The 9,480-nt window shown below is 44.7% G+C and overlaps 1 pseudogene; it reads right to left on the bottom strand.

The window, feature by feature from the left end:
- Window positions 1-645: 645 nt before the first annotated feature.
- Window positions 646-737, bottom strand: LOC115284418 (annotated as a pseudogene).
- Window positions 738-9,480: the final 8,743 nt, after the last annotated feature.

Raw genomic sequence — 9,480 nt, 5'->3', positions numbered from 1 at the left:
TGGAAAGGAATTTTATGTGCTCAGGACTAAGGTTGAAATAAACATATATGAATATATATATATATATTTTTTTTGTTTGTTTAAGGTTTATTTTTGAGAGAGAGAGGGAGGGGCAGTGAGTCCCACTCGGGGCTCCGAACTCAACTGTGAGACCACGACCTGAGTGGAAGTCAGATACTCTACCGACTGAGCTACCCAGATGCCTTGAAATGACTATATTTTAGTAACAAAAGTGAAAGAGCGGGGCGCCTGGGTGGCTCGTCGGCTAAGCCTCCGACTTCGGCTCAGGTCAGATCTCACGTTCGTGGGTTTGAGCCCCGCGTCGGGCTCTGTGCTGACAGCTAGCTCAGAGGCTGGAGCCTGCTTCCGGTTCTGTGTCTCCTTCTCTCTCTACCCCTCCCCCTCTCATGCCCTGTCTCTGTCTGTATCAAAAATAAATGAAACATTAAAAAAAAAAAAGTGAAAGAGGACTTTAACTACCTGCTTTTGGACCTCAAGCTTTCTTGTTCTTTCCCCTTATCACCTAACTCAGGCAAAAGACCTTATGGGCAAGGTGCCCCCAGGTGGAACCGAAACCACCCCCTTAAGCAGTGTGGACTGCCCCAGCCGTCAAGACCCTGCCCTTGACAGTGATGATTTGACTGTTGCTGCCCACCCAGCATGTACCCCCCCCATCTTTGTCCTAATTTTTCCTTCTAGTAACGAACTATAGAAATGATCCCTGAAAGTATAGTCTTTAATTTTTCCTTCTATAAACTGAGAAGTTTCAGCACTTTGGAGACTGTGTTTCAGACACTAGTCCGCTGCCTGTCTGGTGTTGGTCTCGCTGAAATAAATTCCTTTCTTGTTTTACCTCCACTCGGTTTCTCTGTCTCTGGGTTTTGTCAGCAGCAAGCGGCGGAACCTGATCTGTTTGGGACCCCTGGAGCCAGTGCCCTTGCTCCCCCACGCCCTGGCTGTGAAAGTAAGCTGGTGCAAAATTAGAATATGGTCTTTGTTTAAAGGATCATGTTTTTGACTGTTGGTCTATTTTTGATAACAGATTGTGAAAGTTCCTTTACTTTTAATGTGATCTACCCAGAAAACAAAGAGTCTGCATTTTTATCAAAATAATTTCCAGGGCGCCTGGGTGGCTCAGTCGTTTATGCATCCGACTTCAGCTCAGGTCATGATCTCATGGTTCATGGGATCAAGCCCCGCATTGGGCTCTGTGCTGGCAGCTCAGAGCCTGGAGCCTGCTTTGGATTCTATGTCTCCATCTCTCTTTGCCCCTCCCCTGCTCGCTCTGTCTCTCAAAAATAAATAAAACATAAAAAAAATTTCCTATATTTGCTCTCCTTATCAGGTCCTTGAATACTTAGGAAAGTGGAATCTTAATATTAAGAGAGCGAGGTTTTGTTAATATATAATTATTACATTTTATAATAATGTATTTAGACAACTGCTTTAAAACCCTTCTTGATATGTGTTCCTAAGGCAAATTTAATGCTGTATGTCAAGGTGGGGCTTGAACTCCTGACATAGGAGAACTGAGAGTCACACACTCTACTGACTGAGCCAGCCAGGTGCCTCTTCCCAAGATGAATTCTAAGTCTATTTGACCTGAAGGAAACTTTGGCATTGTTCCAGGTGGATTTGTTAATTAGGCCTATTTGGTATGTTAATTGACACCGGAAGCACTGTCAAAACACCAGTAGTAACTAAGCCTTGTGCTGTATTTGTGTAGGTGTATAAGTATTCTAGAAATTATATGATATTCCTAGCAATCTGATATGTCCTGGTGGAATGTCATCACTTTAATTTGTATGGTCTCTGGGATCCCCATCAAAAGTGGTCAACAACAAGTAAACAGTCTTCTTACTACTATTGTCTTACCTTCTGAAGTTGCCATCCCCAAAACTGAGGCTCACTCTAAAAGGACTAAACCCATCTAGGGAGTGGAGATGGGTGCTATTGCGGGGTCGTAGGGTAGTTCTATTTTTAATTTTTTGAGGAACCCCCACACTGTTTTCCAGAGCGGCTGCAAAGTTTGCATTCCCGGTTTTCCGCATCCTCGCCAGCATCTGTTGCCCGAGTTGTTCATTTTAGCCACTCTGACTGGTGTGAGGTGATCTCGTTGTGGTTTTCATTTGCATTTCCCTGATGATGAGTGATGTTGAGCATCTTTTCACATGTCTGTTGGTCATCTGGACGTTGTCTTTGGAAAAGTGTCTATTCATGTCTTCTGCCCATTTCTTCACTGGATTATTCGTTTTTCAGGTGTTAAGTTTGGTAAGTTCTTTATAGATTTTGGATACTCACCTTTTATCCGATATGTCATTTGCATATAAATATCTTCTTCCATCCCATCAGTTGCCTTTTAGTTTTCTTGATTGTTTCCTTTGCTGTGCAGAAGCTTTTTGTCTTGATGAGGTCCCAATAGTTCATTATTGCTTTTATTTCTCTTGTTTTCGGAGATGGGACCAGTGAGAATTTGCTGAGGCTGAGGTCAGAGGTTGTGGCCTGTTTTCTCCTCTCAGGTTTTGATGCTTTTCTGTCTCACATTTAGGTCTTTCATCCATCTTGAGTTTATTTTTGTGTATGGTGTAAGAGAGTGGTCTAGTTTCATTCTTCAGCATGTGGCTGTCCAGTTCTCCCAGCACCGTGTGCATGGAATCACATGGTGCTTTTCCCCATTGTATATTCTTTCGTGCTTTGTTAAACATAAGTTGGCCATACATTTATGGGCCCAGTTCTGGGTTCTCTATTCTATTCCATTGGTCTATGTGTCTGTTTTTGTGCCAATACCATACTATCTTGATGACGACAACTTTGTAGTAGAGGTAGAAGTCCTGGATTGTGATTGATGCCTTCTGCTTTGGTCTTCTTTTTCTTTTTTTTTTTTTTAATTTTTTTTAATGTTCATTTATTTTTGAGAGAGAGAGTGCATGAACAGGGGAGGGGCAGAGAGAGAGGGAGGGAGACACTGAATTGGAAACAGGCTCCAGGCTCTGAGCACAGAATCAGCACAGAGTCTTATATGGGACTTATTGCACTTATGACAAGATTCTTATATGGGACTCAAACTCACAGACTGTGAGATCATGACCTGAGCTGAACTAGGATGCTTAACCGATTAAGCCACCCAGGTGCACCCTTTTTTTTGTTTTGTTTTGTTTTTTGTTTTTCTTTTCCAATATTACTTTGGCTATTTAGGGTCTTTCATGGTTCCATACACATTTTAGGATTGTTCCCTCTTCTTTCTTCCTGCTACTTTCCTGCCACCTGGAATGTAGACATGAAGGCTAGAAACCAGGTTACCATCTGGGACCATGACACAGAAAGAGGCTGGCCGAGTAATAGGAGGGAAATATATACACGTTTCTAAAACTTCTTCTACATGAGTGATATCCTTGTTTTTGTTTAAACCATGATTATTTGGGGTTTTCAGTCCTAAGCAGCTGAACTTCATCCTTCTGACCTAGTCCTTGAAGTGAACATGGAACAGAAAATATGTGTCTACTGTTGCCGTGCTGAAGGAAGATACCTTGTTTCTGTTCTGTTCTACCTCAGCCCAGGGACTGAGGTTCTCCTTTCAAGCCTCCCATCTCTACCTTTTGGTCAAGGGTGGCATGGAAAAGGGGCCCCACCAGATGTCCAGTACTGTTGAAAGTGGAGCTGTCCACCGATTATAAGTTGATAGGGAGAGGGGAAAGGGGATCCATGTTCCTCTGCGCTCTGGTTATTGCGACGGAATATCCGTTCCTCCCACTCTTCTGTCCTTCCTCTTCCATTTCGGTTTCTACTGTGCGTCTCTTTCTACTTCGCCTAGGCTATGTCTCCTCCAACCTCTGGGAGAGGAAAAGCTGGCATACACATTTCCAACAGTCTTTATTTGACACAACGCTTAGAAGTTTCTTTGGATGTTTTTTATGTGCCTTAACTTCACCTTCCTTGTAGACTGGAAGAATGGAATTGGTCCTCTCTGCGGCAGGGAGCGTAAAGACGGGGCAGGGAAACAACAGAATGCACCCAGAGGAATACCTTGAAATAGAGCCCCACCGTGGGAAGGAGCCACACTGACGATTGTGGGGATATCAGGGATGGTTACCACTGAGATCTGATCTATGTGGACTGAATTAAAGTCTCAGAGGAGTGTCCCAGGTACAAGAAGAAATATAAAGGTCCGTGGATGAGTTTGTCTTAATTAATATGTGACAGGTGACTTAAGTTCAGAGTGAAAAACTGGAGAGTTGACGGGTGCGTCCCAGCTGCTTAGTGGTTGAAATGGAAGTTTCTATACTCAGACTGTGAGAGCCGCTGGTTCCTTTAAATGTTCTTATGTGCAGTGACGGGGGATCAGGGGAAGGTAAGGCTTTCCAAGCGCATCAACATCAGCTCTTTGCCAGACTTCCGGTCAGCAATGATATTGAATCAAGCCCTTTGGATAATTTTTGTAATGCTGGCTCTGGCTGTCTGCATCGATAGCTCCTACAGGGGCCGCGTCTGACATTTATAAACGTGTTTACTCTTTCTTTCGCCTAAGTAGACAAGAGTTTGAAGAACCCTCTGAATCATGTGGCTGTAGGCAATTTAAAGTCCAGGTTGTTCTTTGAATCATGCCTTTAACGTTCAATATCTCAAGACAGAATTTGAACAGGCATGATTTAAAAAAATACAACCACAAAAATCAAAAAACCCCAACAATACCCCAGTGGTGCTCTCTTTTGAGCAGGTAAACAATTAAGCCCCAATCTGCCTCATTTAAGAATTGCCCCTCCAGGCTTTCCCACTGACTGGGGACCAGGAAGGGCGAAGTAAAATGGCACGGTAGACAATTATCTACACAATTTGATCAATGTGGAACTGGGAAGCTGGGCCAACTAGACCTTCCTTAAAAGCATCATCTTAAGAGGGACTTGAATTATAAACCGGACAACTGCCTTCAATTTCCTCAAATTGTTTTTGGATAAACACTTGAAAAGGGCCGAGGGCAAGGGCTGGCTATTCTCCACCTCTCCCTCCTCCCCACCGCTTTTTCCGCTTTTCTCTGTCCTGCTCTGACCTCCTCATGGAATGTAGGGCCTGAACACCCCTGCCTTTTAGCTTCTGGTTGGGTTGGGCCGTAGGGGTGGGGGTTAGCAAGAGACCGAAGGGCAGGAGAGAAAGGCCAGAGTGTTCATTGCATTATCATCATCATCATCATCATCAGGATCTCTCCCCATCCCCCACTTAGACGGAGTCATGGCCATGGTTACCTCCCTCCCTCTGTTCTGCCATTTTCCCACAGCTCCAGCTCTCAACTGGGATCGCTTAACACCTCATCCTCTCCAAGCCCCGTCTGGCCAAGCAATGGCCACCAACCCTGCTGGCCTGCTAGTGCTTCGGCATCTCTTGTTGGTTCCCTTACTTAACCCAGCCCATACCTTTGTAAATACTCCTTTTTTTTTTAAGTTTATGTATTTATTTTGAGAGAGAGAAAGCGAGCGCGAGCGCAAATGGGGGAGGGGAAGTGAGAGGAGGGAGAGAATACCAAGCAGGGTCCACACTGACAGCGTGGGGCCTCCTCTGGGGCTCGAACTCACGAACCTCAAGGCCATGGCTGAAGACACCCAGGCACCCCTGTAAATATTCCCCTTCTTAAAAAGTCTGTTCAGAAATCCTGCGTTTCTTATCAGGATGCTGATTAATGGTCAACTGCATCAAAAAGACCTACTGATAAGAAAGAAAGAGTCTGGAGCTGTTTACTTTTATTTTTATTTTTTGTTCTTATTTATTTATTTATTTATTTATTGTTCTTATTTTTTTAAAGATTTTATTTTTAAGTAATTTCTACACCCCGTGTGGGGCTCCATCTTATAACTGCAAGGTCAAGAGTCTCATGCTTTATGGACCGAGCCAGCCATGCATCCCTCTATGTTCTATTTTTTTAAAATGTTTTTTATTTATTTTTGAGAGACAGAGAGAGCGCGAGGAGGGGAGGGTCAGAGAGACAGGGAGACACAGAATTCGAAGCAGGCTCCAGGCTCTGAGCTAGCTGTCAGCACAGAGCCTGACACTGGGCTTGAACCCATGAACTGTGAGATCATGACCTGAGCCGAAGTCGGACACCTAACTGATTGAGCCACCCAGGTGCCCCTCTGTGTTCTATTTTTAAAGGACTCCCTTAAAAATATTGTGAAAACGAGGTGGTGATCACAGTGTGAGCGCACGGTAAATATGGCATTCTAAATCTGCACTGGAAAAAATGTTTAAAAAGAGGTGACCTGACCTGTGTTATCAGTCACCACGATCCTTTGCCTGAAGGTGAAGGTCCTTTAGAACAGTTTGGATGGGTAGGTGTGAGTATGAGTCAGCCTCGTTATTTTCAGTTGCTTCATGTTCCAGAACATGGGGCTTGATTTCATGATCCCGAGCTCAGGAGTCACATGCTCTGGGGATCTGGCTGGCTCAGTCTCCCAGTTCCTGATCTCCCGGTCGTGAATTCGAGCCCTGAGTCGGGTCAGAGATTACTTTAAAAAAGGAGAAAAGAGTCTACCAGCTAAGCTAAAGAGGTGTCCCTACAATAACTTTTTTTTTAAAGATGAAACTGACCTGGGGGCATCGGATACAAGGCAAGCAGAGAGAGCCACAGAGATACAGAGAGCTACAGATATGAAGAGATACCATGCAAGTAGCAGAGCTGAGGTGTCAAGGATCTTATGTGGTCTCTTAAGCGCTTCTCCATGATTGAGGAAGAGAGGGGTCTAGAAAGACTGGCTCTTGTCTCTGAGCATGGAGTTTGGTATAGGATGGGGACTTTCTCAGGACAGACCCAGTGTGTGTATGTCGGATGTGTGTGTGTGGGGGGGGGTTGTATAAGATCACACATTTTTTGACTAGGGGTTCATTTATTTTTAATTTTTTAAAAAGGTTTATTTATTTTTGAGAGAGAGAGATACAGAACTTGAGCAGGGGAGGGGCAGAGAGAGAGGGAGACACAGAATCTGAAACAGGCTCCAGGCTCTGAGCTAGCTGTCAGCACCGAGCCTGACGCGGGACTCGAACCCACCAACTGCGAGATCATGACTTGAGCCGAAGTCAGAAGCTCAACTGACTGAGTCACCCGAGAGCCCCTCTGCTTGGTTTTCTCTTGTTGAGAACCCGAGATGGGTAGAGGAAAAATATCTTTCCTTCTCCTGTGGCATTTTGGAAACTTCCCCCTTGCCTGCAACTGAGGCACCAAGGACAAAACCGCCAAGTTCAACAGTCACGGATTGCTTATAAAGACCTGCTTGCCCCAGCAGAAACGGCAAATACTCTTTTTTTTTTTTAACTTTTAAAAGTTTTTTAAATTTATTTTTTGAGAGACAGAGACAGAAAGCGTAAATGGGGGAGGGTCAGAGAGAGAGGGAGACACAGAATCCGAAGCAGGCTCCAAGCTCTGACCTAGCTATCAGCACACAGCCCGATGCAGGGCTCGAACCCACGAACCGTGAGATCATGACCTGAGCTGAAGCCGAATGCTCAACCGACGGAGCCACCCAGGGGCCCCTGGCTAATAGCTCTTTCAACATTAGGCTGAAATATTTCCTGTCTGTTCTTCTTGGGTTACGTGGAGTTACTGCTGCAGATAAGTGCCCGGTTCCAACAGGACTTATTTCCACCTTGAACTTTTAGTAATAACTTGGGTGGTGTACTCATCTCTGTTTGCATTGTCCAGCTTCCCAACTGGATTGTAAACTTCTATGTGACAGGTGCTGTCCGTGTCTTATACTTAGGACATGACATTATAGGTTGGTACATACTCACCAGCGTCACTGCGTTATTTCTGAATGACAGTCTGCAGAGTCCATTAGCAATCATACTTCACTCGTATACATGTCACTCTTGAAATGTTAACACTTCACTTTTATTCTTTTTTCTTTTTCCAAGTAGGCTCCATGCTCAATGTGGGGCTTGAACTCATGACCCTGAGATTAAGAGTCACACGCTCTGCTGACTGAGCCAGGCCAGGCGCCCCTCAACACTTCAATTTTACTTATTTTATTTTTTATTACTAATTTATATATATGTTTTACATTTATTTTTTGAGACCTAGAGAGAGACAGAGCATGAGTGGAGAGAGTCAGAGAGAGAGGGAGACACAGAATCCGAAGCAGGCTCCAAGCTCCGACCTAGCTGTCAGCATAGAGCCCGATGTGGGGCTCGAACCCACTAACCGTGAGATGGTGACCTGAGCCGGCCGAAGTCGGATGCTTATCCGACTGAGCCACTTAGGTGCCCCAACACTTCAATTTTATTTTTTTTTATTTTTTTTAATGTTTTATTTATTTTTTTTCCCAACACTTCAATTTTAAAATTGAAGTTATTTGGTAAAATCTGAGTAACTGAGCTGTAATCTCGTTAATTGTGTTGCCAGTGTCGGTTTTCTGGCTTGGCCCTCCCTCTGCCCCCTCCCCACACCTGCACCCACACATTCTGTGCACCAGCAAGAGCAGCGTAATGTTTCAGCTACTTTTTCTAAGTTAAGTATATATTGAAATGTTTATTTATTATTTAGAGAGCACATGAGCAGGGGGAGGGGCAGAGAGAGAGGAGAGAGAGAATCCGTACTGACCACAAGGAGACTCAAGTGGGGCTGGATCTCACCAAGCGGGAGATCATGACCTTGGCCAAAAAGCTAAGCACCTGAGTGGGAGCTTAACCTGGAGCCACCCAGGCATCCCTTTAATGTCACCCCTTTATTTGTGCTGCATCCTGGCTTCATTCTCCCTCTATGTGAATTCCTGCCTCGATGATCCTTGTTCATCTCGGTGGAAGTAATCATTACCTGCTTATGAAGCTGCACCTTTGAGTAAATGTGGGGTCCCAGTTGTTTTAAGGGTCCGCCGTTTTAGGGAATGCAGCTTCCTTTCCTTCCCCTACCCCCAAGTAAAAGTCTTCTCTCGTCTTTTCTTGGACTCTTCTCATCTTCTTGCCTATTTCACACTTGTGTTACTTCCTGCACCGGCCACTGACCAGGTCAATACTTTTATTTACTCATTTATTTAAAATGTTTATGTATGTATGTATGTATTTATTTTTATTTATTTTTGAGAGAAAGAGTGTGAGTGGGCGAGGTGTAGAGAGAGAGGGAGAATCTGAAGCAGGCTTCAGGCTCAAAGCTGTCAGCACAGAGCCCGAAGCGGGGCTTGAACTCACCAGCTGTGAGATCATGACCTGAGCCGCAGTTGGACGCTCAACCGACTGAGCCACTCAGGTGCCCCTATTTATTTATTTTTGACAGAGAATGTGAGAGGGGCAGAGAGAGAGGAAGACAGAAAATCCCAAGCAGGATCCAGGCTCTGAGCTTCAAGCTGTCAGCGCAGAGCCCTACAGGGGGCTCCAACCCACGAACCACGAGATCCTGACCTGAGTCGAGGTTGGACACTTAGCTGACTGAGCCACCCAGGTGTCCCTCATGTCAGAACTTTTAGATGGGAGCCTATTCTTTTTGTTTATGTGAAGGTCACTTAAAAA

The sequence above is a fragment of the Suricata suricatta genome, chromosome X (genome assembly GCF_006229205.1).
Source record: "Suricata suricatta isolate VVHF042 chromosome X, meerkat_22Aug2017_6uvM2_HiC, whole genome shotgun sequence".
NCBI lineage: Eukaryota > Metazoa > Chordata > Mammalia > Carnivora > Herpestidae > Suricata > Suricata suricatta.
Note: the sequence above shows the minus strand (reverse complement) of the source record. Positions and strands in the feature narration are given on the sequence as shown.